The sequence below is a fragment of the Pteronotus mesoamericanus genome, unplaced genomic scaffold, assembly GCF_021234165.1.
Source record: "Pteronotus mesoamericanus isolate MK-2021 breed Mesoamerican mustached bat unplaced genomic scaffold, CSHL_Meso_final contig_657, whole genome shotgun sequence".
Classification (NCBI taxonomy): Eukaryota; Metazoa; Chordata; class Mammalia; order Chiroptera; family Mormoopidae; genus Pteronotus; species Pteronotus mesoamericanus.
Genome location: NW_026555229.1, coordinates 11,306,263 through 11,330,893, shown reverse-complemented (window position 1 = coordinate 11,330,893; position 24,631 = coordinate 11,306,263). Strand labels below are relative to the sequence as shown.

At 36.8% G+C, this 24,631-nt stretch overlaps 1 protein-coding gene across 4 annotated transcripts in view; it reads right to left on the bottom strand.

The window, feature by feature from the left end:
- The window catches only part of ADD3 (adducin 3), a 117,175-nt gene that overhangs the window by 52,582 nt on the left and 39,962 nt on the right, over positions 1 to 24,631 (bottom strand). The window lies entirely within an intron of this gene.

Here is a 24,631-nt window from a genome sequence, read left to right as displayed (position 1 = left end):
AGACTTCAGTGAGAGAGAGCTGCTTGTTAATATTGCCACAACATTTTTCAGGGCCTCCAAGTAAAAATTAATTGGTTAGTCCTCCAAAGAAACAGGGGGAAAGTTCATGCTTGTAGATCAGCTTTCCTGCTATGAAATGAAATATGGACTCATTTTTTTTCTCTTATAGAAAGTAAGGATAAAATGCAAGGTAGATCATAGAGCTCAAGCAACAGAATAGAATGTTAGGTGGAAGTGAACTACTCTAAAGGAAGTCCAACCACGCCAGCTTCTAAGTTTAGCAACAGCAGCTTCTACATATCTCAAGGTGTCAGCAACACTGCTCACTCTAGAACTTTACTTTGGCCATTTGGCCAAAATAAGGGGCCTGAACATGAACATCAGTCTTACTTACCCTTCTCTACCAATGCTCTAGTTCTCCTGGCAATTGGAGACAATAAAATCATTTTCTTAACAACTAACTAGCAAGAGCTGCCTTCAAAATTAAGGAATTTGATTTATGGTCTCCCTCTGGTAGAATATTGAAATGAACACAAATTATTTTGATGAAAGTCACTAATATGTATGCTATACTCTGAAAAATATTTTGTAATCACCCACTTTTAAAAATAAGTTCATGAGTTCTGATTTAAATTTTAAATTTATTTCCAAAAGAGATATTCAGTAGGATGTACACATATGTCTAAAATCTTTAATGGTCTCTAAAATAATTTATCAGTTATTAAAACTGTTACCAAACATCTGATTATCATTCAAAGTGATTTTAATTAATACTACTTTCTGAATATGCACATTCAGAAACACAACCAACAGTGTCTCTTAATTGAACTCCTATAACTCATGAAATAAAAATGTTTCTCAGTAAAATACCAAAGTACGTAAAAAATAAGCTATATAATAATTTACATGGAATTTAAAACAAACAATAGAAAGGCTTTGGGGAAAAATCAGGAAAATGTTATTTTTAATGATACATGTCACATTACCCTCATTGACAGCTACTCCCTCACACTGGAACAATAAATCAGTCTGGAGTATTGACCATCTTGATATTTTGAGAGAGAGCCTTGAACACCCTCTTTAAGGATCCTAGGGAGGGAGTGCTGACTGATCTAGCCTTTCATTGAATTATGAGGTCACTCTTACCTTAAGATAAACTGACCCATTCCAAAATACTCCTTTCATAGTTCAAGTGCCTGATTTAATTATTTTTCAACCATATGTACAATTATAAATCATTTGCTTGCTCTTCCCCAAACTGAACAACTCAAAGGTAGCAGAGTTAGATACTATATTTGAAGAACCCCATCTTGATACTTTTTGGATTTGCACTGCTGGAAATGTCTGTTTTCAAGTTAAACTTCACTTTCACAGCTGCAAAGGAAATGACAAGAGAAGAAAAACACAGCCAATATATATCAGCAATTAATTCCATCCACAACTGCCCAGCTGTTTGTGCATGGAAGAATCAGCCTGTTTCCTTTTGGGGCTTTCACCACTGAAAATTGATACTGCACATTCAGAGACACAAGCTGTTTGTAACATGTCAGGAATGTGCACAAGATCACACAGAGTTGAAGAGACAAAATGAAATCCAGATCTAGTTTTCTTGGGACTTGCCAGTAATATTTCATAGCTTAAAAAAGAAAAAAAAAAAACCCCATTAAACACCCCAAATCACAGAAAGAGCAAAATACGTGAAAAAATATTCTCCCCTCTGAATATCACCCTTCTAATAAAGAGGAAAAATCTGCCAATGACATCAGATTTAGAATCAAGAATAGACACTTTGATTTATTGGCATAGACAAGGTGTAACATTCTTAGGAATCCACATGCCCCCAGTTTGTTAAATCCAGCCAATACTTTTTGGACTACATGGTCGTTTGCCCAATGTGTAGTTAGACCTTTAAAACAAATCCTTATACATGCAAAAGTTGTTGGGAACCAACACTTTCACCACAGTCATGCAGAAAAGCAAGTTTTTCTTGGTTAGTTCAGACATTATTTGGCACTCACATACACCTGCTTGTTTCAGGGACTCATGTAAATTTACAGATCCAATCTTTTAGGGGAACTCTCAAGCAATCAAATTTCTCCTTCCCTCTCCCCATCAGTTTTGTGGGATTTAAATAAAGTCCTCTTTTACTGAGTGCTAGAGGTTTGACAACTATAGTATGGCTCAAGTGCAACTCAAAAAGTATTCTATCCCCCTCTCTTCCTGTCCTCTAACTCCAATTTTATTTCAAATATTTGTTTCATTTAAATCTTGTAAAATGCCATTTTGTTGTTTTATTTTCAACATGCAATATCGAACTTGTTTTCAGTATGTAAAATAACTTGTGATTGATTATTGTTATGAAAATAATAGAAAAAGGACTTTTTAAAAAAGATTGTATTTATTTATTTTTAGAGAGAGGGGAAGAGAGGGAGGGAAACATCAATGTGTGACCCCAACTGGGGACCTGGCCTGCAACCCAGGCATGTGCCCTGTGGATCAAACTGGCACTCAATCCACTGGGCCACACCGGCCAGGATGAAAAATGACATTTTTAAAATGAAATAATTCAAGACATATTTTAGCTATCTTATTGGCTTTTTTATGTGCAAGTATCCCATGATTGAATTTATAGATCTAACCGTAATTCACTGCTGTCCCATTTGCTGCACAAAAGCTCATGCACTCCTAATTGTCTTATATTCTCAAACACAAGTTGGATAAGACTTATTTTGGGCACCACTAGGGACTGAGGCTTAACGAATGGAGAAAGGTAAACTGCTCCAAATACAAGACCAGCATTCTATAAGCTTCAGAATGAAGACGCTCTCAAGTGCCAGAACTCTGACCAGCACAATGAGAAGCTGTCTGCAATGCTGTGAAAGCACCGTGTGATTTGTTAGAGAAACCCAAGACATCTTAAACGTGTGACAGGCTCAAAACAAAGCACAAAACCAAAAAAAGGGCTATTTTCTTAACATCATCTGATCAAGGGTATATTTGGAGTGGAAGGGGGAAGAGAGAAGAAGTTCAATCTTTGGCTGATGGTGACACTAACTTCTAGAACTATAACTATTAGTGACTCAAACAGCCACGGCAATGAGCTTTGCTTGGCACGCTTCAGCTCTGTGGGACATTCAGACGACATTGACATGTTTAAGGAAAGGAACCTCCCAGCCTACAGGTTGGCTAAGGAAAGAAAAGGTCTCCTTGAGATGTTTAAATTATGTCACTTAAACTCATGACATTCTAACCAGAGACTGGGGCAGCATTAACAAAGACCCTTCAGGAGCAGGGAAGGCTGTTGATATAAAAATGTCTACCAATTTTAAAAGCAATATTCTCTGCAACAATTATAATAATATTTTTAATTTTATATATATTTATCTTATTATTAAAAGTTTAAAATATACAGAAAATTTGAAAGAATTTTAGTAAGAACCATATGTACTACCTAGATTCTGCCATTAACACTATATATAAAATAAGTATAGTACATTAACACTTGTTAATAAAAACACTTGTAATAAGTATATATAAAATAAAATATACTTATTTTATATATAGCTCTTCATCTAGCCATCCCTCTATCCATCTATAATCTACCTCATTTTTAGTGAATTTTACAGTAAATTACAGGCACCAGTATACTTCCCCCCAAATACTTCAGCATGCATATGATTATCTAGAGTTCAATATTTATGGCTTTTTTCCTTTTGATATAAAATTTACATACAATGCAATGCAGAAATGTAAGTGTGCACTTGTATAACCCAAACTTCTATCAAGATATATGCGTAGAACATCACTTTCACCCCAGAAAGTTCTCTCATGCTTCATCCCAGGCAATCTCCGCTCCCACTTCTCCAGAGGCAATCACTATTTTTGATTTTAAAAGTGATTTAAAACAACTCCAAACAGTCATACTTTTGCATCCTGTGCATTAGAACATTCTCCACTGCATCACATAAATTACACTTGGTTGCACAAAATGGTCAAATATGAATGAAATAGATGGAGGGGCCTAAGAAGAAACCACAAAGTTAAAAGGAAATGTAGCCTCATCTGCTCCAACTGCTCTCTTTCTTAGGTGAAGGAAATACTACTTAGAAAGTTTGGCTGCAGTCATCCAACGGTCAGTAATTTACTGGCTGGGCCTAGTCTAAGGCTCCTGGGCCGCGGTTCTGCTCTTCATTTTAGGATAAAAAGAACTGAAGTTTTGGAGATAATGGGAGATAATGCTGGCTCCCAGGACGAGCTCCCCCACTTATAGGCCATGCATCTCAAACAAGTTTTTTTTTTGGTTTTGGTTTTTAAAACTCCTTTGACTGTGTGCTCTCATCTGTAAAAACCAAGAAAAATCTTAACTTATAAAGCTGTGTGAATTAAAAGAGATAACCACTGCAAAGTGCCTGGCATGTAGTAAGTGATCAAAGGAAAGAAATATAGGAAGTAGAGGAAAAACTGCTAGTTCAAGGCAGTTCAAGAATATGTACATTCACATTCTGCTTCTAAGGTTCTGTGCTGTCCTTACTCATTTGGTACGTGCAAAGAAAATAACATCAAAAGCAAAGCAGAACTCTTATTTCACTACTGAGACAAGCAGCTTTTTACATCTTAAAAAAAGGGGGGCTAGTTGTTTTCTGTTTGCCTGTCTGCTAGGACAGAACTGGGGTGGTACAGGAGGAAAGCACAGACTTTTGACTTCATGGAGACTACTTACACCTTATCTACTTGTATCTTCATCTGCCTTTTTATAAACGGCTCCCATTGCCCAGCTAGATCTTCCTTTTATCCACCAAGTGAGAATTCAAGGCCCACTTAAAATGTAACCTACTTTTCTGATCTACTCTAAAGAAATTTAAAGCTCCTTCATGTGTCTCCATAATGCTTTAAACAACAGAATTCCAGAGCTCCTCATACCAGCTGGCTGTTTCCATGGGTTTCCCTTGCTTGAACCAGAGCACCTCTGTATTCAATGCCTAGCACATGGAAACCATCCATGTCTGCTGAATGGATATGCGTGGGTACCGGCTACTCAGTAACAATCACTTGGGGGTGGGAGGGAACTACAGCTGAACATGCATCAGAAAGGAAAGCCAAGTGTCAGAAAAATAGAGGATGGGAGATGATCATTGGGCATATTAAAAGGCATGAAATTAAAAAGAGATTAAAAGTCAACTGTGTGCAAACCTTTGTGTTCTCATTGAAGTGACTGCTGCTAAGCAGTCGAACAGTTCCACTGGAATAAGGCACACTGCTTTTATAGACTTTTCTCACGGACCACCCACAACCCAGTCACACAGTACTATTAGCCTCCTTTCATAGATGAGAATACTGAGATTCCAAAAGGTTAAACAAGTAGGCCATACGACTAATGGCAATGGAGAGAAAAAACAGAGAAGAGATTTTTCATCACAAGTGATGTTTATAACAGGTTAATTTTATGCAGTGTGGAGGGTCTCTGGGTTAACAAAGAGTTGTGGGGCAACCAAATAGTACAAGAGACGCAGCTGAGGGAGCAACTCTCAAGGGTAGAAAAAAAGGCCTGGATCAAAAACAAACCAAAGCTGTGGTGGTAAGAGATGTGTGTGTTCTACGTAGGAGTAATCATCACAGAACAGTCTGCCACCCTGGAGTTATAAAACCGAAGTCAGAGATGGTCCTAGGAACACAGGAGTGCTGAGGAGTAGCTCTTACTCTTTCATGGCTTTTTTTCTCCCAAAATAGTTGTTCTTGGAAGTGAGAATACAACATGGATAACTCCGTGATCAAAATACTGTCCCTGGTGCTCATGCTCCAGAAAACGAGAGCCTCGCCAAGCTGGTGAAATGCAACTCTTGTCTGTGGGCACCTCTGGCCACATTCTATAATTTCCTATTTAGGAATACCCTCATTTTGCCTCCCTTGCAAAGATGGATTTGTGAAGGAAAGCCTCCACCCTGAAGTTTAAAGCCTCAAATCCCACAGTCCCCTGGCTTACCTCCAACACCGCACTCATGACACACTGACTCACAAGTGTCTTCTCTGCTGTAACTCCCACACGTGCTGTGCGCAACTGGAGGACAGGGCCCCTCAGGACCTACCTACCTACTACAGGGCAAGTTCCAAAAATACTATAGATAGTAAATGAATAATGTCCTTGGCCTATTTAATATTTGATAGATGGTTATTTCTTAAAAGAAATAATCCAGGATTTAAAGAGTAAGATATTATAGAAAAGGCAAGGCTGGGGATAAGTGAAATCTGGTTAGTGTTCAAATAGGTTTCCTTCTGGATAAAAAAGGCTGAGGTTGAAATTCAGTAAGTCATTAGGTCCGAAGGTTAGGCATGATCCCCATTTAAAACAAAAATTAACGAAACTAGTGAGCTTGTACTGTATCTGAAGGTTGCCAAACTTGACGTGAAAAAACAGTGTGTGGCTTTGACTCTATTGTGGCATAATACTTCCAAAAACAACATATTTTATTAACCACCTCTAGAGGAAGGAAAAGATTACATTAAAACAACAACAATAGCAGTACAGAATAAAAAGTGAAGAGTATTATATATCTTCTTTTTAAAAAACTGAATTCACAAATAATTCCTGCATTGGAAAAAAGTCCAAAAACAACAGAAAATAAGTAAAACTAAAATGTAATATGAATACATTCATGACACATATAATCTTTTGTTAAAAATACTTTTTGTAATCCTCTCTAGTCAAGATGGTGGCGTATGTAAACACGGTACTTGAACACTCTCACAACTAAATTAGAACTAAACTACAGAACCACCATCATCAGAACCACCTGAAATCTAGCTGAACAGAAGTCCTGCAAGTAAAGATACAAAGAAGAAGCCAAGTGGAGACTGGTAGGCGTGGCAGAGATGTGGAATGGGCTGGTTCCATAATTACGTGCGGCAGATAAAAAATTAGGAGGGATTTCTCATCTTCAAAGGTACCTCCTGAGGAATGGAATGCCCCAGCCCCACACCAAGCCCCCAGCTGGGGTTCTAGCCAGGCAGAGAAGTCCTCATAACTTCTGGCTATGACATCCAGCAGGGACTGTGGCTGAGACAAAAGGCTTCTGGAGGTCCAGGCGTTCCCTCTAAAGAGCCTGCACACAGACTTACTCGCACTCACTTGCCCTGGGCTCCAGCACCGGGGCAGCAGCTCAGAAAAGCCAGGGACATCAAATGGAGGAACTAAATTATCTGACTTCAGGGCGAGGGCTGCAGGGGCAGCTTTCTCCCAGACAGAACTGCTGGCAGAGCCCTGTGTTCCCTGCAGAGTCCTCCTCACCCTACAGATCTGGGAGGCTGGCACCGTATCTGAGTCTCCATCCACCTGGCTAACATACTTTGTGCCCCACCCTGGTGACTTCCTGAGACCTGCCCCACCCAACTTATGTGCCCAACCTAAGCTGTTTCCTGTGGCTTTTCCATACTAACCGCCTGTCTTGGTTCATGCTCAAAACTTTCCCCAAATCTCTGAAGCAAGTAGCATCTGGCTCTTGCTAAGTGGTCCCAGGCCTGGCACTAGCGTTACCTGGCCTTGGTTTGCAGTTTGGCCTCTCCTGGGCACCCTCAAGCCCAGCACTAGTAGCAGCCATCTGAAGGTCACTTTGTAGCTCAAGCCACATGGCCCCGGGCAACACACAGCTGGCAGCTGACCTTGGCCTCCACCTCCTGGGAGGCCCTAGAACCACCTCCATAAGCAACACACTCAAGGGGTGGACTTGGGGAACACTAGAGCCCCACTGAAGTAAGTCCTGCTATGTGGGGTCAGCCCTTGCACAGTTGATCTTCCATAGTGGTGGTAGCCAGTCCCTTGCAGCATAGGGAATACAGTAAATAATACTGTAGTAACTATGTATGGTATCAGATGGGTATTAGATTTATTGGGGTGACAACTTAGTAAGTTATACAGAGTCTAATTACTGGGTTGTATACCAGAAACTAACATAATGTATGTCAACTGTAATTGAAAATAAAAAATTATTTAAAGTAAAAAAATATTACTTTTGCCTTGATCGGCTCTAAGGGCACAGGACTAGGGAGGCATTTTTTAATTGCTGCTTTTTATAAATATGAGACAAAAATCTTAGTTGGACAAATATGTTTCACATTTCAAATAATTTACCCAATAAAAGACAAATTCCAAAAATTTTTAAATCTTGGGAAATTTAAGTATTCTCATCCAAAAAATTCAAGTACTTACCTTCAAACACTGCTATAAAATAGGTGACAAAGCTGACAGATCACATGACTTTTAGGACTAATCTTACTTCTCTAATGTCAAGCTCTAGAAAATGGGCTATCTCCTCATGATGAGAATCACATCCCATCCTCTAAAACTAAAGCTTTGTGTCCCCAAATACTAACATAAGCTCTTTCCAAGCCAGGGCAAGAGACAGGTTTAGAAATTTTCTCCCCATCTTCACTTCCATTCCTCAACGCTTCCAGTTCCACCTGCCCTCAGTGAAATTATTTTTGGATGGTTGGTAGATTTGCCACCTTTCTATTTTCTCAGTCATGATGGGAGGTTGAATGAGAATGAAGACAAACGCAAAAACAGAAATGGCCTGTAAACACCTCTCTTCTTTGCATTTCAGGGGCAGTTAGGTTTACTGAGTCACATTTTCTGCCCCCAAATATTACTACAGTTGGAGGATAACTTATTCTGTGCCAAATCTATGGGTCTACTGATTTTAATCTACTCTGATTTTAGATTAAAAAATGTTATCTTTAAATCTAATTGGTAAGTCAATTTATCAGCAAATCTTTCTACTTTCTGCTTAAATTCATTTATTCTTTGAGCAACAATTCATTCAACACCTCTTATGTGCTACAACTGAGGGAGTAGTATAGTGGAGAATGCAAAATATGGATGAGACATTATCCCTGATCCTAAGCTAATGGCAATTTAGTCAGCTGGGAGAGGAGCAGGAAGAGACTGCTTCTTAAACAATTCTATAGCGTACTGTGTTACTGTGTTATAATACATGTATTACAGACTCAGAAAGGAGTCAGTTTGAAAGGTTCCAGGGAAGTTACAATTGGAGCTTGGACTTAAAATGACGAGTAGGTATTTGGGGGAGAGGGTGGTATGTATGTACAATCCTGACAGAAAGATATACAAAAACAACATATTTCTTAATAAACTGGTAGTTTTACACATGGCTTTACTTTAAATGAAAGGATTGCACATTGCAACTAATACAAAAGGGAAATCAAAATTGTCACTAGTTAACAGTTTATAGTGACTGGTATAATTTAAGCTACAGGAACCCTACAATCTACAATCCACCAAAACACTCTTTTGTGTCATGTGCTTTTGCTTTCACACCCTAAGTTGTTACTTGTATGCTAAGAAAATAACTCAGAAGCCATTTGTATCTGTTTTTGGAACAATGCTTGCTTAAACTGCACTAACCAATCAATGACTTAGAAATAATTAAGATCGATTATTTTGAAGCCATTCAAACTGTAATCTGTCACCACACATCATCAGAGGAGTATAAGAATGTTCTAGGTTAATATCAAGGTCAAAAAACAAAAACACGGTCAACCTGTAACACCAGTACTATGAGGTCAAATACTTAAAAGCATGAGCATGATTTAATGAAAGGTACTGGGAAGAAAAAAGAAAAAACCAACTAATCACCAAGCACTGTTTGTAAGACACCTAAATTCTCAAGCTCGCTGGCCCAGAAAGATGTTAACACATATATAAAAGTTACTTTTGGGGATTGGAAAACTGGGCTAATCTGATGGAAGGTGAAAAGGACGCCACATAAAAATGCTGAGAACAGATAACCCTGTTACTGCTCACGTTACTACAATTGATAGGAAAATGCCAAAAAAATGTAAAACAGAGAAAGATAGTATTATTTATATTGTGAATTCTTTACTCTAAAGATGCCTTGCCAAGTTCTTTTAAATAGTAATCTCCCCTGCATTTAATACGTTATATTACGATACAGCCAACTTTTCAGAATACAAAGCAAAGGCCATCTGTATTTTATATTCTTGAATTCACATCTATAATACCTAATCTCTGACAAAAAAAGAAGGAAAAACCTCTGCAAAATCTTCAAACTGAGAGGTTTAATCCTCATGTAGGAATTCCTCAATGAAACATGTATCTTTGGACAGTGTATAAATCCCTTCCCCAGAATATTGAAAGAAAAGGGAAAGAAAAAGCAGCTCATGGGAACTGCTCTTGAGCCTTTGGGAGGAAGGTGACTGGAGCAGCACAAAAACTGGGTGGAAGAAGGAAAAGGAGGAGCTAAGAAAGCAGATGGAAAGACAGCTTAAGGAGCTCAGAGTGGCTTGCGATAAGGAGGATCAAGTGACTTGGGGCAGCAGTCTAAGGCCTGGCACGCCCAAAGGGAGCTATGTGGCTTATTTCAAGGGGGTGGAAACTGTGAGCAAGTGAACAATTTTGGTTTTGTTTAACTGAAAGGTTGTGCAATCCTACAAATGGGAGAAGGAAAAAAGAAGGCCTATGTTTTCTAATGAAGAAGTTAAGATGTAATAAATGACTATCACTTTAAAACAATAAATAAAAAAATATCTTATCTATTACAATGAAAAACTGAGAACTTTGAGGAAAAACACTGTAAAGTCCATGTAAACCCAAAGCAGCATTCTTTACCGACTGTCAGGAAAAGCTTTTTATCCTGTGGACTCTGCATCCTCCAAACGACAAGACCGCCATAAAGCATACCGACAAGAATTGGGGGGTATGTGGAGCAGGGTAAAGTTTTTCTTCACTCCAACTTTCAATTTGGCAGTTCATAGAAACAATTCTCAATAGCTAAGTTTTTAAAACTTACTCCAAGATAAGCAGGACTGTGACTCCAGTGGGCTCTTTCCAAGTTGCAAAGCCATTAATCTAAAACAGCTCTCAACCTCTTTAAACTGATTCCTGCTGGTCCAATATAATAGATGACCCTATGTTTTAAATAAAAAGGGGAGTGGGAGAAGAGAAAGAAGGCCTAAACTAGTACCTTTGGAGTTGCTATTAAGTTTAGGGGGGAAAAAAAACTGGAAATGGGAAGCAGTAAGATAACATACATTTACTGCTAATTTTTCACTCATGTGGCTAAAAACTACAGAAAGGGTTTTGGAAAGGCCTTCTGCCAAAAGCAAATTACTTTCTTCGATTTCAAGTTTAACAGTTATTTATTACCTCTGCTACCCCCTGCCCCGGTTTATGAAAGCAGGAAAAAATATTTCAAGCTTTTTGCAGATGATTTATTACATTAATCAAATCTGTTTGTTCTTGTAAGTGTTCACTAACACCTTCCTACAGAACTGGAAAAAGGACATTGTACATTCAACAAGTGTTGGCCTTTGCTATGGCACAAAAGTCAAGATGTACCTGATAAACCAGTAAGCCATCAGTGTTTTCAGAAGTCAGAACAGAGCAACCAACTGAAGCACTAGGATTCTGACTCAGTTTAAAGACAAAAATTTGTAGCTAGGGCTCAAAAGAGGAATCTAAACATGCATTCCTCTTAATATAAAGTCATTATTTAGATCATATCATTACTGAAAGATACTGAAGAAATACTTTTGAGTAATTAAAAAAAAAAAAACACCCTAAACATTTAACTGCATCACAAAGAATATAAACAGCTTAAAATTTATGCAAGACTCATAGTCAATTTACCAGGATGAGTAGGATCAAAAGAAAAAAATGAAAGTTGCCTCGTTTTCTGAAAACGAATGAGCTCAATGTTGTGAAGAAAACAATTGCTAAATTAGAAACCAGGTTTTCTTCAAGTCACCAGTTACAGGGGTAGATAGGGAGTTGTTGGAAACTCCCAACACACACAAAGTCAGAACCCTGGAAAGGTAACGCCCACAAAAGGTAGACAAAAGAAATCTGATGGAAGTAAAAAACAAACCAACCAACCAACCAAAAAAACCTACGGCTTTTCCAAAATGCTGAGTGGGGGGGAAAAAAGTCTCCCCTGAGAATCTGTATCAACAGGCGGACCCTCCTGAGGATTTAGAATTTTACTTTACATACCAGTATGGTCAAGCAAACGCTAAACCAAGAGATTAACAGAAGGTGGTCTTAGGTTGGTAGCACCCCCCCCCCCCCCCCCACCCCTCAACACCTGGCGAAAAGGAAACATAAATCCTGTCTGGAGAAAGGTGCTCTCAAAACAGGCCGCCTAAGGAATCCCACAGATAAATCCTGCCAAGTACAAAATTCAGAATTACAAAGCACAATGTAGTATTGACACACAGAATATAAAATAACTATTTTTATCATGTTCAAAATCCTTAAAACAGAATTAAAAGCATGACAAACAAGATGTCATAAAGGAATGCCAGTAAATTTTAAAAACTACTAACTATAATAATTGAAAAAAAAATGAATACATTACACAAGAGATTAGACCCAGTGAAAAGAGATTAAACTGGAATATAGATTGGAAAAAAAGCAAAAGAGCCAGACTGAAGCACAGAGAAACAAAAAAATATTTTTTTAATAAAATAAAATTAAAAAGAGACTAAGAGACAGAGAGAAAAGAAGGTTCAACATACTTGAGATCCCTACAAGAGCGATGCCGGGGGAAAGGTCATATTTGAGGAGATCATGGCTAAGGGTTTTCTAGAGCTTTTCAGCGACAAATCACCTATAAAAGACTGACAATTAGATTTGCGGTAGACTTCGCAAACAAAAAAATAAAAGTCATAAGACACAGAAATAATATCAAACAAAATTATCTTTCTAAAGTAAAATAAAGCACTGCCTCACTAAAGAGCTCTGTAAGTACATTAAAGGAACTTTAAAGGATGAACTTCAGGAAGAACTGATACGAAAGAGTGAGCAAAGATATTGGTAAATGAATAATATTTAAAATATTATATAAAACTTTAATATCAATACTAAATGTAGGGGGTTAAAAGGTGGAACTAAACTTCTGATCAGTATTATCATATAAATGGGAATGGAGAATAAGAGCTAAAAGTGTTTCAAAGATCCTTGTATTGTTCAGAAGGGGAGAGAGCAATTGACTTTAAACTGATAAAACTTTAATCAGATAAAAGGTTATCCAGAATATATTGTAAAAACCACTAAAATAAATAATAATATAAAAAGACAACCTAATTTTGCCTGTCAGTAAAAGAGAACATCCAAATGACCAACAGATACATGAAGCGGCCATCATCAGTCACCAGAGAAATACAAATTAAAGCCACATTGAGATACTGCTATCTACCCACCAGTATGGCTGAAATGAAAACAAAAATAAAAAAACTGTTAAAATCAAGTACTGGCAAGGATGCGGACCATCTGGAACTCTTAAAGACTACAAGTCCTTATGTCAATTAGTACAAATACTTTGGAAAACTGTTTGACACTATACACAAAAGCTAGACACACACATGCCCTGCAATCCAGCCACTCTGCTCCCAGGGATACACTCAACAGAAATGTACACATATGAACACAAAAAAATACACTAAAATGTTCATGGTAGACTTATTTTTAATACGTAAAAATTGGAAGCAATCTGAATGTTCATAAAATGGATTACACACAATAATGAAAAGAGCTATTGTTATATGCAACAACATGGATGAATTTCACAGGGAAAAAAAAAAAAAGCAAAAGAAGCCAGATACAAAAGAGAAGATATTAAATGATTATATTCATATAAAACTCAGAAGAAGGCAACACTAACCTAAATCAGGATTATGGCCACATTGCTGGAAGGGGTAATGTCTGAGAAGATACATCAGGGTGTTTCTGGTGTTCATTTCTTGATTTAGATGAGGTTAACACAGGGTGCTCACTTTGTATGTATTTATCAAGCTCTATCTCATGATTGGTATACTTTTCTTAATGTATGTTAAACTCACATTTAAAGGTTTATCTGAAAAAAATTAAAATTAAGATAATCTAAAAGAGAAAGAAAAGCCTCTCTCTCTCTTTTTTTTTTTTTTGGGCAAGGGTTTATAACTTGATGCCATCTTTTCTGTTGGCTAGTTTAGTTCTCCAGAGACATTATTAAATCCTCTTTCTCGCAAAATCGAAGAATTTTCCTAAACCCTTATAAGAAAGAAGGCAAGCTCTCTTACACATTAATTTGCATATTTCCTATAAAAACAAGAACAAAGTATGTAATCCATATAGTTTTAACTGCTCAGCATAATTAAGAGATTTGCAAACAGAGAATGTAGGTCTCAAATCAGCATGCCACATACTCCACTTCTCCACATTAATAGCACAGGGAATGGATTGAATTGTACAGTGTATCTTAAATGATCACAATGTCCAATCACTGTGACCAACAGCAATATTAAAATATTAATATGTTCCACTGTCTCAATGCATTCAACAGCTTCGCCCATCCTCAGATCCTGATACCATTTTTTCGTGATCAGAAACATTCCCAACATGTTCACATTTAAAGATAAATTAGGCCTCTTAGTTATTAAAAAAAAAATTAAGACACTGTTCAAAATAATTTTGTAAAATGAAAACAAAAAAAAACTGCATGTAATCACTAATGCACAGCAAATAACCAGGAATTCTTTTCTTCCCTTTATCACATTCTCTGATGAGTTAAAACTGAAATTTCGGTTCAAAACCAACATATTTCAGTGTTACACAATCTTACCCTGTAATAAGAGAATTTTCTAGATTCTTAATATATAGAAACTTTACATTATTATCCTTCTTTTGCTTAACATTGTTTTATATCACAGTCCAAGAATCTGATAAAGAATGTGATATGGACTCATATCTATTAGCAGAATGCTACTTTCAGAAGTTACTGAAGAACAAAGGCTTTGGGGAGGATTCCTACGAGGGAAAAAAGGATTTAATGTCATTCACTAAAATTGTTACCTTTTCGGAAATTTTTGTGGGTATACTTCATACTTTCAAGGTTTATATTCTCAATAATAAAAGTCTATGAGTAATCAGACCTGGATTCTCCAGTTCTAACTCCAATTCTAACTCAGCATGATTCTGGCAAAGTTACTCTTTCACCTTCAATTTTCTCAACTGCAAATGAGGGGACAGAATGAGATTCCTTCAGAGATTTCACACAATACTGAGTATGCTGAAGGATGTATCTCAGACTAGAAATGTACATGGTGTTTATGCTACATGGATAAAAACAACAGAGCAACACAAAAGAAAAGGCAAATATTGGGTGGGCCAAAAAGTTCGTTTGCTTTTTCCATAAGATGGCTCCAACAGTGGCTTAGTTCTAATGAAGTCTTTAACTTCATTAGAAACAAATTTGTTAGACTGCACTGTGACAGCTGTCATATCAGCGTGCATTAAAAAAAAAAACAACTTAGCAAAATTCGTGATTTCTGTGTAGCCATTTTAATGTTGAAGTCTGAAGAAAATAAGCAACATTTTCAGCATACTATGCTGTATTATTTCAAGAAAGGTAAAAAAACCACTGAAATGCAAAAAAAGATTTGTGCAGTGTATGGAGAAGGTGCTGTCAAAAGTGGTTTGTGAAGTTTTGTGCTGGAGGTTTCTCTCTGGACGAAGCTCCATGGTCAGGTGGACCAGTTGAAGTTGATAGTAATCAAATTGAGACAATAATTGAGAATAACATTATATCACTTGGGAGATAGCCGACATACTCAAAATATCCAAATCAAAAAAGTTATTGGTGAAAATGAAAAATGTGTCTTTTATTTTATGGAAAAAAAACTCCATACAGACTTCTTAGCCAACTTGATAGTTAATCCTTTTATTATCCAGTGTTATGGTAGGTCAAATGGATATTTGTCATTCCTCTATAAGCATGTAGATTTCATCCTTTATGTGCATTGTAGGAAGACTTTACCCTGTGGTAAACAGCACCAATTTGCTTCACTCCTTACAAAAGTGCTTCTTGAAGCTGCTCTCACTGTGTTCCCAAAGGAAGGCTTGACTGCACTCAATCCTCCCACATAGGCTTCCCCAAGAGAAAAGGAAAAACCTTTTCAACCTGTTCTGGACTGTGTGGTACCAATAAAAGTGAATACCATTAAATAAATCAATCCATAAGCCCCCGCCCACTACCTACACTGTCAGGCCACCCGTGGTACTTGCGTCTGCTTCGGCTCTAGTCTGCGTCCTGCTGCATGAGCCTCACCATTTGGAACACTGAGGCTCCATCCTTCTAAACCAAACAGCTCAGCTGTCTTACCTTATTTCCACCTTTCATATTATATATATATATATATATATATATATATACATACAGTGGGTCTTTGGGAGTAATAGACACTAATATAATAAGGGAGACAACTGCATTTTGTCCAAGCAGAGAGCTCAGGCTTGTCAATGTCAAATACAGCTGAAAGGACCTGAAAGGTCATCTAGTCCAATTTCTTCATTTATGAGAATTCAGAGGTGTCTAACTCTGTTCCCTAAGGTCACTCAGAAAACTTATCTCCTGACTCCAAGCCCATACTTTTTCCATTCTATCAAAGTTAAAGTTGTCACTCAGAAAGGAATGCCGAAATTGTAATCATCTCCCCTATGAAACATGTTGTCATTTCTCTGTACCATCAATGAAACATTCACATCAACTGAGATGAGATAATGAAAAACATCTCCAAGGTATCTTTCCAATGTCAAGAAATGCACTGACGTGAGCAACCTACTAGTGTATTAGGCTTAAACAGACATCAGAGTATAAAATAGGAAGGAAGGAAGTTAAGAAGGAAGATGTGAGTTCTGGGTGATCAATATTGTGTCAGTGCTAATCAAAGATGTTTAGGATGATTGTTCTAAATCTCTGAGAGAGAATTAAATGGTGGAACTGTTAGAATACAGACCAAGTATTTGATCGTTTGTAAAGGAATTATGTGCTTTATAGAAAAACAAAACTGCTTCCCATTATAGCTTTAGTCTAAAACATCCAAATGCTCTTCTTGGGACCTACTTTTTAAAATTCATTCAGAAGGGGTTTTCCCTTGTCATTCAGTTTTTTACAGCACACATACCCCATATTTAATTCATTCTGCCTACACCCTAGTATTTAACCATTGTTCACATCCTCATCTGGGCATATATCCAACCTCTTGCTCCATGAAACACTGGAATAAACTTTAATATATTAGGAAATTAGAAAAATTAAATGAACAGGATGGAAAGCAACTACATTTTCATACAAAGCACAGGATACAGCTGTGATCTGTCAAGTTTTCAGGACTATCTCCTTAGCTACAGTAAAGTTACAGGACTCCTTGTAGCTGAATGGGAAGTAGCAATTCAAAAAATATCAATGTTCCCAAGCCCTAATGCTATTCCCTTCACTTCACATTTCTAGCACACACTAACCCTTTGACCAGGTCTGTATAATATACCCAAATAGTCTTGATGAAGTGATGAACTTGATGGATGACAAGTTTACAGAATAACCTTTAAGAAAATTTTTTAAAAATATTCAGGGCATGTGCCCTGACTGGGAATCGAACTGGCTACCCTTTGGTTCACAGGCAGGCGCTCAATCCACTCAGCCACACCAGTTAGGGCTAAATTTTTTTTTTAAAGATTTTATTTATTTTTAGAGTGATGGGGAGGGAGGGAGAAAGAGAGGGAGAGAAACATTGATGTGCGAGAGAAACGTCAATTGTTTGCCTCTCGCATGCCCCCAACCAAGGACCTGGCCTGCAACCCAGGCATGTGCCCTGACTGGGAATTGAACCTGTGACCTTTTGCTTTGCAGGCTGACACGCAACACACTGAGCCATACCAGTCAGGGCCAGAATAACCTTTAATCATGGTGTTCTCAAAAACAAAACAAAACACACACACAAAAAATTGTGTTAGATATACTCTTCTGAAGAAACAGTTTGTTGCAAAAAAGACAAAACGAGCCTTGGCTCTTAAAAATTTAATACTTGTACAGATGATCTTTAGTTTTCCCATTTCTGAAAGTTGTTTCCATGGCACCAAAACATACCTTAAAAAACCTGTCATTTCCTTTTGTATCCTTTGCAAACAAGGCATCTAACCCAGGCCAAGGTAACAAAGGTGAAAAGGAGCATTTCATAATGCAGCTAACATGTGATTTATAAATTATGCATATATATATATGTGTATGATTTATAAATTATAATTTAAAAGGATACGAGTTAGTAAAGCAAAATCAGCCAGAACATGTTTTAGGTACTAGAAGCAGCATGAGTAAAAGCAATGGTCTATTTGGGGCCAATGATAGTTGACAGCATGTCAGATCCTTGATTAGTTTGTAATACTGAAAAGAGTCCGTTAGCTGGATACTCAGATGCTGAGTAGGGGTGTTCAGGTAAATCAACAGGAGATCATATTCCAAATGGTAGTTCTATGCACATTTAAAAAAAAAAAAAAAAAGGAGATTCAAAACAAAGGAAACAGTGATATACTCAATTGGGTGTGGTTAGAGAAGAGAGGAAGTGGTAAGCATTTTAACCAAGAAAACACTATAGAATTACTTTCAAAATATCAACCCTTTCGATCTCTTGATTTTCCCAGCTTACCTCTCAAATCAATCAGAAGAGAGAACATGAGTGTTACCACAGTCCTCATAAAGTACTGTCACCATGGGTCTGATACACAAATACAGAGCTAACGTTCAAAGAGGAAGGTTTGCCCATCTTGTCAATTATATGGTACACATTAGAAATGAAAAGATCAGCTATGTGAAAAGAGCAATAAAAGAACACAAGGCATAGAGAGAAGGAACTCTTTCTGAAACCTTGCCCTCTCCCACAGCAGGCTCCGCAACGTATAAACAGCTGGGAAATTTCCTTTTCACGGGAAAAGGAGGACTCCTTCATTCACATTAAAGTGGAAATGACAAAAACTGCCTCACACAGAAAAAGAGTATTTCCTGAAGGAAGGAGACAGAGCACTGCCTTTATTTAAACAAACACAAGCACAAAAAGCAAAATACATGCATAGAACAAGCAGATCTCTTCAAAAGATAACTGAATCAAGGAAAACAACTAAATCAAGGAAATGTTATCGTAGAAGGTAGCCTTAGTGAATTCATCATTTTGTCACAGTGCGTTACGTCAAGTGCAAATCAGCTTAAAGGGAGTGATAAAAACATATTTGTCCTTTATATTCACGCAGGGATTTTTTATCTATAACGTATTTTGTGATGAGTGTCTAGTTTCAGCTTTTCTTCCACACATACAAAAAACAGATCCATATCTCGTAACTGAGTTATCATTAGTTCTTACAGTTCAGGTTATTTCAAAGAATTAATGCTTAACTGGTTTATTCTTTAAATAAATTTATACTATAATAATTTGTAACAAGCATATTTGTGAATCATTCAATAAAAAGTATTCTTTGAGTGTCTCCTATGCACCAAATACCAGTTCAAATACTGGGGACACAATGGAGAACAAGCTTCCTGCCCTCAAGGAACTTTCACTTTTCACAATTGTGAAGAACATATTTTAAAAATCCCTTTGCCTAAGTCACAACCCTCACACCCCACCTCTTATGAACAAAGACATCAAAGATTTTGCAACCAAAAGAACTCTTTAGGAAATCATTGGAAACTGTTAATAATCTAGTGTTTAACTTACATCGCTGACCACAGGAATCCAAATGACTTGTAATAAAGATACAAATCTAGAAAGAACCAAAACAATCTAATTATATAATTCCATCTTCCTCCTAGTAAAGCCACTGTCCAACAGTCCCTTTGGAAACTGAAGACCAATCAAGAGAGTTCTTCATTTGTCCTAACATGGTGAGGGTACACTTCTGAGGGAGGTTTTGGATTTTAAATTTACACTAGTGGTTTCAAATTCAATATTCTTGTGAACCTACTTAGTGTTGACTGGACAATAGATCTCATTTGTCCATTTCTTACGTCCTTCTGTTAATTCTTTGTCAGAGCAAATTAACACTCTAAACCACAAAGTTAATTTTTCACTTTCTATTCTACTCCAAATCCTGAAATTATTTTGCAAAAAGTTCCACTTCTTCCCAAAACATAAGGAAAGGTATTCTCCTACTTTTGAAAATTATGTCTACTATTGTTTGTGATGAGGGGAACTCAACTTCACCTAGGTGGTCACATTCAAAATAATGTTAGTTCCCAACATAAAAGAATGTCAAGACTAATTCTTAAATCCTTGCTAGTTCCTCCTTGTAGTTTCCTGCTTTTTATCAATAGTACTCCTCGTGTCTGAAATTGATCATTAAAGCAACCAAATGATTAGAAAACATAACACTCACTCCAGGTACAGAAAGTCTGCAAATGCAAAATAGAAGTGAGTAATTCTGGTATGCAAGTTATTCATAGACCTAAATATTACCTATACATGTGAGCTCATCAGAACCCTCTTGGATTATGCCAGCTCGAAAAGCTTCCCCTCTAAACCTGAACCCTGGAACTCAGGGAGAGTGACAGTTAGGCAGCTAGTCATCTCATTAAGAACACTTGGAATTGTGATGTTATTTTGGATAAATGTCTTTGCTGACCTATAAAAATCTGTTTGCAGTTCAACAGTCCTTAGGTCATAAGCTCATATATGCTACCACAGGCAGTATATTAGTCTGTATGTGCAGCTAGGCCAAAAGATTTCATAGTGGTTAGCATGGATTTACAGTAAGTGTTCCATTTTACCATTACTCTCTCATTCCATTAAGAATATTGTCATGATGGGCTTTAATGTCATCTAATAAAAACATACTATGCAAAGAAAGTCTAAAATAGAAAAAGGTTATGTGGCTCCTTCTATGTGTATAGTGCCTTCTAGTTTACAACACACTTAAAAAAAACCAACAATTTTATTTATTTTTAGAGCGAGAGTAAGGGAGGAAGAAAGAGGGGGAGAGCAAGAGTGATGTGCAAGAAAAACATTGATTGGTTGGTTGCCTCTCACATGCACCCAACCAGGGATCTGGCCTGCAAATAGATGTGCATGTGCCCTGACTGGGAATTGAACCAGTGACCCTTCGGTTCACAGGCCAGCGCTCAGTCCACTAAGCCACACCAACCAGGGCTACAACATACTTTCATTTTACCTGTTTCATTTTATGCTCAAATCAACTCTGTAAAATTATAGCTCCATTACACACTAAAGTCCAGCAAGGACAGAGTTAGTAAATGACAAAATTAGGACTGGAATCCAAGTCTTCTGACACCTGACTCTTTATTCTTAGGTAGGTGAGCTGTAATACTTTAGTCACTTGAAGTTTTAGCTTATCAGTTTTTAAAATCTGCACTTTTCTTAGACTTTTAATATGAAAAAATCAAGGAAAAACACAGGTTATTAACACTGTAAATATCTGTAGATTTTGAAACTTAGATAAAACCATTAGCCCAGTAACTCGCATTGTGTAATTTGGTAAACTACTTATTTTTCAATTTTGTTTTACTGTGATAAAAATACACATAAACTTTACAATTGCGACCGTTTTTCAGTGTACAGCTCAGCAACATTAAATACGTCTGTAATGTGTGATCATCACCACCGGCTGTCATCGCAGCTCTTTGCATCTTGTAGAACTGAAACTCTGTACTTAACCATAACTTCCTATTTTACCTGCCCCAGCCCACCAATTTGACTTTGTCTCTACAATTCTGACTACTCAAAGTATATCATATAAGTGGTATTGTACGGTATTTGTCTTTTTTTTGACTGGCTTATTTGACTTAGATAAGGTCCTCAAGGTTCATCCATGTTGTAGCATGTATCAGAATAGTCTTCCTTTTAAAGGCTAAATAATATTCCTTTCTATGTACATTTTGTTTATCCATTCATCTACTGAAGGACATTTGGGGGGCAAACAAGATTCCTGATCGACTCTGCCAAATATGGAACCCTGTACTCAGCACTTAGCCCCAAATGCCCATATTTTAAAGCAAAGTAATGTTCAGGAAGTACCATATGTTGTGCTTTTGAAATGAAGGATAACAGTGATAAGCAGCTCAGTGGTCTACGTAAACATATCAATTTAACACTATTTTCTATATATCTGCACAATGCCAAAATAATTCAGAACACCTTAGCAAGAAGTTCAGCTGTCCAATCAAATATTTTGAAAACTTCTTTCTGGATGTTTTATCATTATAGCTTATTCTAGTTTCTTGTCCTTCTGGTATTTTTCCCAGTTTGATCATGCTAATCAGGGACGATTTCAGCAGCATTATAATAGTAGTTAATATTACTGGGCTCTCTACGGGATGCAAAATACTTTACATGGGTTTCATTTAAGAATGAAAGAACTGGCTCCTAAAGACTGACTTTCTTCCAAGGTCTTGCAGCTAGATGGAGGGTAGTTCCAGAATATGAATCTAGGACTTCTAACTAAACCCAGTTCTCCACCCATGACACACAAATAATATTAGCATTACCTGAGAGCACTAAAATATTCTGTGACTAAGAGTTACAGCTCTTAATCTTTATACTACATTTTTCAGTTCTAAAAATGTATCATTATAAAATTAATACATATTCATATTTACATACCATTCCCTAGGAGTAAATTTTATTCATTTGTCAGGTAGTTTTCATACTTTTTCTCAGCATCTATTGTGTTCTATACCTAATTTTTAAAATTAACAATTATATAATTGATATTTTATTATAAGTCAGTATATATTAAACTATGTCATTCTTCAATGGTCTCAGTGTATAATTATCCCATAGTCAGCAGCCACATTCAGGGCCTTTTTAAAAAAAATCATAACCACCTCTGCTATAATGGACATCCTTGTACATACAACTCTGCACATTTTTTTGTAAATAAAATGTAAGGTAAATTCCTAGAAATGTAATTAATGGGTCAAGGGGTGGGCATGTTCAACCTCTGCCTTCCACAAAAGTTCAATATTGACAAACTGCCTTCCACAAAAGTTCAACTTAATAGTCTCACCAGTGTACATATTAGAATTAAAGTTTTGAAGTTTCCTTTACAATTTTAGTTCCAGAGAAATCTCTCCCACTCTTATTTTTATATTTGATGAAAACAATAATGCTCAAGGAAAAGGTATCAGTGGTTCTATTAATTTCCCAGAAAAGATTAGACTGCTGATGGTCCATAAAGTTTCCAATTATTAAGTGTTTTATGAGTAAACAAAAAATTCAAGCTATAAAAGCAAATAAACAATTCAAATACATTTTGTGATACATACTTAACTACTTTAAATTCATATATAGAAAAAGAACAGTTTAGGTACCAGAGCATACACACTGGATTCTAATAGAGTATTAGAAACACAAACATAAAATATATCCAAACACCTAACAGTGACTTTGTAGAATCCAATCCAGAGAGTGTTTAACAGTAATAACCAAAAAGATATGTTGAGAAATGCTCATTGAAAAGTGTAAAGTTATTTCATATCCCGTTATCATTTGCCAGACACCAACAAAATTCACATCAAGCCCAAGCAGAAACTGGCATTATTTAAATTCACCTACTTTAATTAGTCTTCTGTATCTGGCTTATTTCTCCTAGTGTAATGTTTTCAAGAGTCATCCATTTTGTGGCATGTAACAGAATTTCATTTTTTAAAGGTCGACTAATATTCTATTATATGTATATATCACATTTTGTTTGTCCATTTATATGTTAATGGACATTTGGGTCATTTCCATCCTTTGGCTATTGTGAATAATGCTGCTATGAACATTGGTGAACAATGGAAATTCCCACTAGGACTTTCCAGTTTCTCCACATCCTTGCCAGTACTTGCTACTAACCATTTTTAGGAACAGCCATCTTAATAGCATGAAGTGATATATCATGATTTTTGATTTGCATTTATATCCCTAATGATTAGTGATGTTGAATATCTCTTCATGTGTTTATTGGCCATTTGTATATCTTCTCTGGAATAATGTCTGAGTCCCATTTTTATCCCTTTTTGAATTGGGTCATGTGTCTTCTTGTTCAGTTGTAAAGTTCTTTATGTATTCCGGATATCGATCTCTTATTGGATATATAATTCACAAACATTTTCTCCCATTCTACAACTATTTTCCTCTCTTGATACATAAGTTTTGATGTACAAAAACTTTTAATTTTGATGAAGTCCAAGTTCTCTGTTTTCTTTTGCTGTCTGTGCTTTTTAGTATCATATCCAACAAATTATCATGAAATCCAATGTTATAAACATTTCCCCCTATGTTTTCTTCTATGAGTTTTATAGTTTTAGCTCTTAGTTTAGGTCTCTGATTGATCTTCAGTTAATTTCTTTAAAGATTTTATTTACTTTTAGAGAGAGAGGAAGAGAGGGAAGGGAGGGGGGAGAGAGAGAGAGAGAGAGAGAGAGAGAAACAGCAATGTGCGAGAGAGACATCAACTGGTTGCCTCCTGTATACCCCCAACTGGGAACGTGGCCTGCAATACAGGCACGTGGCCTGCAATACAGGCACGTGCCCTGAATGGGAGTCAAATAAGCAAACTTTCAATTTGTAGGCCACTGGTCAATCCCCTGAGCCACAATAGCCAGGGCTCATCTTGAGTTAATTTTTGTATATGGTGTTTGGTTTACCTTAATCCTGTTGTATCAGGACATCCAGTTTTTTCTGGTATCACCTGTTGGGGAAGACTGTCCTTCCTCTATCAAATGGTATTGGCTGGCACTCTTGTCAAAAGTCAACTAACCATATATACAAGGGTTAATTTCTGGGGCAACAGTAATTT